Source organism: Olea europaea, chromosome 16 (genome assembly GCF_002742605.1).
Source record: "Olea europaea var. sylvestris chromosome 16, O_europaea_v1, whole genome shotgun sequence".
Classification (NCBI taxonomy): domain Eukaryota; kingdom Viridiplantae; phylum Streptophyta; class Magnoliopsida; order Lamiales; family Oleaceae; genus Olea; species Olea europaea.
Window position 1 is genome coordinate 15,587,551 of NC_036252.1, and position 8,807 is coordinate 15,596,357.

An 8,807-nucleotide genomic window follows, 5' to 3' on the forward strand; every position below is an offset into this window, starting at 1 on the left:
GTTATCTCAATTCTTTGCGAAAGTCTGAGCCCCGCACTGTGAATGTCATTATATCCGATGTAAACAAAGCCAATCTCGATGTGGAAATGGTCAACCCCCCTGAGCAAAGAGGAAGACGTCGACATGGTCGAGGTCCCTGAAGAAGGGCACCCTTTTGATAAATTGAACCCTCGGATAATTAAGTTTGAACCAAATGCAACCCCTATGGAGGAACTTAAAACTTTTCCTGTCAGCGCCCAAGACCCCAGTTAGGTCTTACAAATTAGGAAAGCACTGCTTCTTGAGGTCAAAGAGGAGTTAATGAACTTCCTGAAAAGGTACTTCGACGTTTTTGTATGGCGACATAAAGATATGTTGGGAATAGACCCAAGGGTCAGCTGTCATAAATTGAATGTCAACCCCACCTATACATCACACCGACAGAAGAGGCGAGCCCTCAATCTAAACAGATATGAGACGCTCAAAGAGGAGGTTGACAAGCTAAGCTGCAATGGCTTCACTAGAGAGGCCATCTATCCGAAGTGAGTTTCCAACCTAGTCCTTGTGAAGAAACCCAATAGGAAGTGAAGGGTATGTGTTGACTTCACCAACCTAAACAGAGCTTGCCCAAATGACAGTTTTCCTTTCCCAAGGATAGATCTACTTGTGGATTCCACCAAACATAAACTCCTAAGTTTCATGGATGCCTACTTAGGATATAACCAAATCTCCATGATCCGATCCAATGATGAGGCTACATCGTTCATCACAGACAGGGGATCATGCTGCTACAAAGTGATGTCCTTCGGATTGAAGAAAGCAAGTGCCACATACCAAAGACTAGTCAACATGATGTTCGTTAACCTTATTGGCAGAACTATGGAAGTCTACGTAGACAATATGCTAGTGAAAAACCTCAAAGCAAAGAACCATGTAAGTCATCTCGACAACACTTTTCAAATTCTAAAGAAATACCAAATGAAGTTGAACCTGCTGAAATACACTTTTCGGGTAGCATCGGGTCAATTTTTGGGATACATTGTCAATCAGAGAGGGATTGAACCGAATCCTGAAAAGATTAAGGCCTTGTTAGAGATGAGGTCATCTTAGAAGCCAAAGAAGGTGCAAAGCCTCAACGGGCGGATTGCTGCACTCAGCCGCTTCATCTCCAAGGCTACCGATAAAAGTCTACACTTCTTCAAAATTTTGAAGCAAGGGAAAAGTTCCAATGAGTGGAAGAATGTGAGACAACCTTCTTCCAAGTGCTGAAGAAGCACTTGGGAGAGGCACCTCTACTGTCGAAGCCCAAACCACGCGAGCTACTTCTGTTATATTTGGCAGTTTCGAATGAAGCGGTTAGCGTGGTCCTCATCAGGTAAGAAGAGACATGCCAACTGCCAATGTACTACATTAGCAAAGCCTTACTGCTAGCAAAAGCTCGCTACCCAGACATGGAGAAGCTCGCACTCTTCTTCATTACTGTATCAAGGAAACTGAGGCCGTACTTTCAGGTGAACTCCATTGAGATTTTAACCAACTTTCCACTAAAGAAAGTGCTACAAAAGATAGATGCTTCGAGTCACTTACTAAAATGGGCAATTGAAGTCAGCGAGTTTGACCTGCTCTTCAAATCTCGAAGTGCCATCAAGGAACAAGCCCTGGCAGAGTTTACCAAAGTCCTAGAAATGGAGGCAACCATGGAACCAGCAAAACCCCCCACCTGGAACCTCTTTGTGGACGGCTCATTAGGAAAAATCGGCTCGTGAGCAGGAGTCGTTCTAGAGAGCCTGAAAGACCATAAGCTAGACTGTACAATCAGGTTTTGCTTCAAAGCCTCGAACAATGTCATTGAATACGAGGACTTTCTAGTCGATGACTAGACAAAGAAATCAAGTCATTAGACTCCTAGCCAGCAGTGATTAACAGCTAGTTGTAAGTCAGGTCAATGGTAGATTCATGGCCAAAGACTGTGGCATGGCCGCTTATTTGAACTAGTTCTAAACTTCTTCCTCACTTCAAGAAATTCGAACAGATTCAGGTTTCACGCTTGGAGAACATGCACGCAGATGCCCTGTCCAAACTGGCCAGTAGCAAGGACTTTGAGTTACTAAAAATTGTCCTAATTAAACGCCTACCAAAGCCTTCCATTGCAGGAGGCGAGGAGGTGATGTGGATTGAAGATACCCCACTTTGCATGCAACCCATTAACCTTGGATGCAACCCATTATAGCCTATCTCAAAGACCAATCGTTGCTAGCCTCGAAGAACGAGGCCAAAACGTTGAGAAGAAGAGCTGCTCACTTCATGCTCCAGGATGACATACTATATAAAAGAGGCTTCTCACAGCCACTACTTCGGTGCGTTGGAGGAGAGGAGGCCATGTACATAATAATGAAAATTCATGAGGGTGTGTGTGGAAACCACTCTGAGGAAACAGCTCTGGTACACAAAGTGCTTTGGCAAGGTTACTTCTGGCCAACACTAAAAAGAATGCCTGTTAGTTTGTTCAAAAATGTGATAAGTGCCAATGGTTCTCCTATGTTCAAAGACAGCTCTCACAGAGCCTCTCCGTAGTCACCAGCCCCTAGCCCTTCGCCAAATGGGGAGTAGATTTCATTGCTCCCTCCCAAAAGGAAGAGGAAGCGCAACCTTCGCTATTGTCACAATCGATTACTTCACCAAGTGGGTTGAAGCTAAACCTCTGGCAAAGATCACCGAGGTGAATACTACTAAGTTTGTCTAGAAGTACATCATCTGTAGGTTCGACATTCCCCACTCCTCTGTGTTCGACAATGGGAAACAGTTCGAAAATAAGAAAATGCAAGATTTATGCGACGAACTGGGTATAAGGAAGGATTTCTCAACACCCTATCACCCCAGGCAAATGGGCAAGTTGAGGTAATAAACAAAATGATCAAGCACACCCTAAAAAGGAAGCTTGACGTTTTGAAAGGAGCATGGGTTGGTGAGCTTCCCCATGTCTTCTGGGCTATTCGCACAACTAGTTGAACTGCAACAGGAGAGACCCCCTTCTCCATGACCTACGGAGTCGAAGCCATCAGCCTGATTGAGGTTGGAGTCCTCTCGTATCGTCGCATACACTTCGATGAGATCGGCAATGACGAAGCGCGAGTGTGCGAACTCCATCTCCTGGAAGAAATGAGGGACTCCTCCCAAGTCAAACTGGCCACATATCAAAGAAAGATGACTCGATACTACAACTTAAAGGACAAAAATCGAACTCTACATTCAGGGAACTTGCTACTCAGAAAGGTGTTCGAAGCTAGCAGGCTCCGGAGTGTTTGGACCGAATTGGGATGACCCATATCGTATCATCAAGGAATTCCAACCTAAAACTTATCAAATTGAAGACATGGCAGGAGAAATGATGCCTCACATGTGGAACATCGAACACTTAAGGAAGTACTACCAATAAATGTACGTTCTAAACTGGCCATGTTCTTATATGATCTACTATAACTTATTCCTATCTGACAAAGTGCTGGAATTTTCTTAAGTCGATAATGTTAAGTTCAAATTATTAAGGAAACCTCATTTTGTCATTTTGTTCCATGAATTACATTTTGTACTTCTACTGGTTATCATTGGTAAGTAATGCTTGATTCTTACTTAAGCACTTATCAAATCACAATAGTAGGTTGCAAACAGCTCAAACATAAGTGGACGAACTCAAAACACTTGACAAAATATTGCATTTCATTCATATCAAAATTACAAATGGTGGGCCGAAGCTATTACATTAAAAGTCCTAGTCTACTTGCACTACGGCCTCCTCCCCCGCACCAGGAGAGCCTTAGCAGCAGTGTCTGGCCGACCTTCGGTAGGCCTACCAAACTCTGCCTCCAGTGCAGATAGGTCCAAAGTTGGGTGAACCTCCCTTAGGCGCTTTTGCATTGCTTGGGCATTCTAGGAGGCCCAAAATTTGGCAAATGTGTCATAAAGGGAATGCTCTTCCAAGTGATCAATAAAATGTTGCACGGCTGACTCTCCTGCTACCTTCACCTCCTCTTTAAGGGAGTTGATCTCCTCAACCTGGGCCTCCACCTGCTGCCTCAGCTTGGCCTTCTCTTTGTTCGAAGCCTCTAGAGCCTCCGTGGCCAAATGATGGTACTCATTGGTGTGATCAAGTCGCCTCGTCAGAGCAGCCACCTGGCACTCCGTCTCAAGAAGCTTCTTCCACAACCTCTCTATATCAGAGTTAGACCTCCCCAATTGGCTCTCCGCCTTCACCCTCTTCTTCCTTGCCTCTACCATTTTGGCCTCTGCGTCCCGCATTACGTCCCCATTGAGCAGGCTCGCCTGTAGTCGCTACGCTAGGTCAATATCTTTTGCCTTGAGGTCTTTCACCAAGTCCTCAAGTTGGACACTAGTGCTTAGGGCTCGGGTGATGCATGTAGTGTTGGAAGTAACTATGTCCTCCGTAGTCTAGGACGCAGTGTGGTCCCTCCAAGCATCGGTCCAATATTTGTTGTGGACCACCGCCACGGTTGCGGTCTCCAGAGGAAGAGCCTCTAGCACCTTCCTCACGAGCTCCTCATCATTACTGCCCAAAAAGTCATCCTCCTTTTCTAGACAAGCCCTCTTCTTCTTCGGTTGACTCGACACTTAGGAGAGTAGAATGGCGGGAATTGGAGCAGCAGCAGTAAATACAGCCTCGGGGGGAATGACCACTTTCTCCCTCATAACAACCCCAGTGGGGATTATCATCTGGCGAAGAAGGTTTGAGTTTGCAAAGTAAAAGCTTTTGAATGGCAACAAGGTGCCCTTTTATAAGGAGCCTCAGATGATCCACACCATTGAATTCAAAAGCTATCGATCTGGGCCGTTCATCATGCAATGGATCTGCACCATTGGAACGAAACGTTAAATTTGATCAACGCCTAAGATGTAGCTATGACTTCCACACAAGCTCCAAATACATCACCTCGAATTACAACAACCGTTTGTCATGATTAGCCACAACAGCCCTTTATGGGGATAGGCATCATATCCATGTCTCCTTAGAAATATGCGACAATCGTCACATCATTCAAGATTACAAGTGTACGCTTTGGATTGGAATTCCAAAAGCTTTACAGAACTGAGCCATCTCCTAAGCGTCGTCCCCTGCATGTTAGCGTATCGATCGAAGATGAGCTCTTACATCAACTTTACAAAGCTTCAACCCTCCCTTAGGCGAAGTCCCCTGTGGGTCATCGCCTTGGTCGTAGAGTTGCAAAAGCTTTACAAAGTTTCAAGCCATCCCCTAAGCGTCGTCCCTTGTGGGTCTGTGTATCGATCGAAGATGAGTTCTCCTATCAGCTTTATAAAGCTTTAACCCTCCCCAGGTAAAGCCCCCTCTGGGTTATCGCCTCGGTTGCAATGTTGCAAAGGCTTTACAAAGTTTTAAGCCATCTCTAAGTGTCATTCCCTATGTATCTGCACATCGGTTGAAGAAGAGTTCTCCTATCAGCTTTACAAAGCTTCAACCCTCCCCTAGGTGGAGTTCCCTGTGGGTCATCGGCTCGATCACAGAGTTGCAAAAGCTTTACAAAGGTTCAAGCCATCTCCTAAGCGTCGTCTCCTGTGGGTCTGCGCATCGGTTGAAGATGAGCTCTCCTATCAGCTTTACAAAGTTTCAACCTTCCCCAGGCGAAGTTCCCTGTGGGTCATCACCTCGGTCGCAGAGTTGCAAAAGCCTTACAAAGCTTCAAGCCATTTCCTAAGCGTCGTCACCTATGGGTTTGCACATCGGTCGAAGATGAGCTTTCCATCAGCTTTACAAAGCTTCAACCCTCTCTAGGTGAAGTCTTCTGTGGGTCATTGCCTCAACCGCAGAGTTACAAAAGCTTTATGAAGATTCAAGCCATCTTCTAAGCGTCGTCCCCTGTGGGTCTACACATCAGTGGCAGATGAGCCCTTCCCTCAGCTTTACAAAGTTTCAACCCTTTCCAGCCGGAGTCTGTGTGGGTCAACGCCTCGGTTGTAGGGTCTGTTTCACACCGCTTCGATGAAGCAAGTACACAACTAGTCCAAAAAATCCATGAACGATATAAATATTCATCCCTAAATTTGTGAGGATCATTGTTACGTCCCTCAAGAACCCATTTCGGTGTATCGTGCTTAGCAAAGTGCCACGTATCCAGTAGAAGTGGTTTCGAAGTGACATGAGTTCACTACGCCTTGGTCGAACCTCAATGTTAACATGCTACGAGATACGATCATCACTTAAAGAAATTATCGAGGCACTCACCCTTTTACCTAAGTGTAACAGATCCGTGGTACTGCGACAGAGGCCTCTCCGCCGCCAGTTGCAGAGATGTATCTTTTTGTTAGATTCTTCTTTTATCTTCATGGATTGATTGATGTGATATCTCAGTTTTATGTCAACTCACAACTCAGACGAATTAGTTACTCGCCCCTCTAGATGTGGCTGATTGATGCCTACGAGCAGACGCTTCGCACCTCAGATGCATACACGTCAGTGTCCCACATCCAACTGTACCTATTGCCTATAAATACCCAATATTTGGGAAGAGAAAACAGTAACGAAACTCTTACTAGAATAACTTGGCACTCTACACAAAGTATAATCTTTCTCCTTCCACGCTTGCACAATTCTGGCACCGTTCCAATCACCGTCGACTGATTTGACCGTCGGAGTGTATGCGATCACCACCACCCCCATTAGTTCCGATCGTGTACGTCTAATTGTTCGTTACTGTGTGTAAGGAAGAATATGTGGATTGACCCTCGGTTGGCCACGTGAAATGTCCAAATCACGAGGTCAACAATACCGATTGGCAATTAGCTTTTAAATCTTTTCTTTTTTTGACAATTTTTTATAATTTTACAACCATCTTATGTAGGGTATATTAACCCATTAGTTCTAGAGTTATTGAATGCCTTTTTGTCATTGCAAGAACTTTTAATAAATATAGAAATGATTTCGATTTTACTGAAACATTGTATTCTATGTAACTAAAGTTTAGAAAATACTGGAAAATCTTACCTATATTATTTCTTTTGACTTGCAAAATGACCTCATGTACAATGTACTAAATATGTTATTAGACAAATCACAAATACTTTAAATTTTGATGTACATATCACTTATTCTAATTTAGAAAACACGTTAACTTTCATGTATGAGTTATAGGCATAGAGATTGGGTACAAATGTTAGTTCGGGCACCCTCCACACCAATCCCTTCGGCTAATCTTCAAGAGGCCAATGCAGAAAGAGTAAATTTATTTGAAGGTATTAGGGATCAAAGATTTGACGTAGGTTTTTCTAGTATGTTCCTGTATATAATCAGACATTGAATGCAAGTACATATTTTAATTGTCAAATGCTTAGGAATGTATAACCTGTTGATACAATACAATTTGATTTATTCAATTTTTGGCGACGTAACGAATAAAGATATCCAGTTATTTCAATTATTGCAAAAGATCTACTGACACTTCCGATTAGTACCGTACCTTTTGAGTTTGCTTTTAGAGCATGTAAACAAACTCTATCCGAGGTTAATAGCCGACTCAACTCAAAGAAGGCATTTTGGAAGTATTAATATGCCTAAAGGATTGACAAGAAACTTATTTTCAAGTAAATATATGTATGTCAAAATTTTATATAGTCAGGTAAATGATATTTAATTTTGTCATATAATCAAACTTTATTATTTTCTCAATAATATTTTATTTTTAAAAAATTGTATACATGATAAATTGTTCGTGTATAATTTTAACTCCGTCTACTTGAAAATTAAGTAATTGATATATATATATATATATATATATAAACGAGCCGAGCCTCGTTGAAGATGAGCTACGAGAGACAAAACGAGTCGAGTTTGTGGTCAAAGTGGTCGAGATGACTCGGCTTGGGTCATTGCCACCTCTAGATCGAGCCACTTACCCAACGACCCACCTCCGTTCAGGTTAGTGAATGGATTAGGTCTGAAAACTATAACTATATTTGAATAATGTACTAGGCCTAATGTTGGGCTGATTTAACCATTGTGGGTCGAATTAATTTAATTGACTTTGGGCCTATTAGAGTTTGGTTTACTAATACTCATTTTCAATTACTTATATAAACTAGTCATTTTCATGTGCGTTGCACGAATTTTGTATTTATTGTATTTTTATTAGTGTATGAATTTTAGTTTTTTGGAAAGTTTTTGAAGTAATATTTAGAAATATTTCCATGATATAAGAAAATGATTGCAAATTATTTTTACAATTGTAACAGTATTGTGTTATCTAGAAAAAATATGCTTGTATATTCATGTTTGAATAAGAAATATATTTGAATAAAAAATATATGAGGTTATACAAACTATTTTGCATGTATTCTTTGATAGTGTCAATATGATTGAGTTGAGTGTGAAGATTATATTTCTAAATTTTGTGTAATTCAATATTGGAAATTTGAAGATTGAGCACAAAATTATAAATCGACTTGCATATTCATATGCTTTTTATATTTTGTCCTTTATATATTTTAATGTTTATTTTATGTTTATGTTGAAAAAATAAAAATCTAGAATCTTTTTCTGACATTAGGTTTGGTAAGTGAATGTATGGCATTCTGCATTCTCGGTATTTCTAAATTGCAAAAATCGGTATATACGGTAAGCTGCAAATACGGTAGGTAGCATATACGGTAAACTGCAAATACGGTAGACAGCATATACGGTATTGAGATTTATTGTAGTGGATGAAATCGGATTCATTCATACCGTATATGCACTTTACATACCGTATATGCAATATAACGTATTTACGTATACTGTATTTGCAGCTTACTGTATATGCAGCATA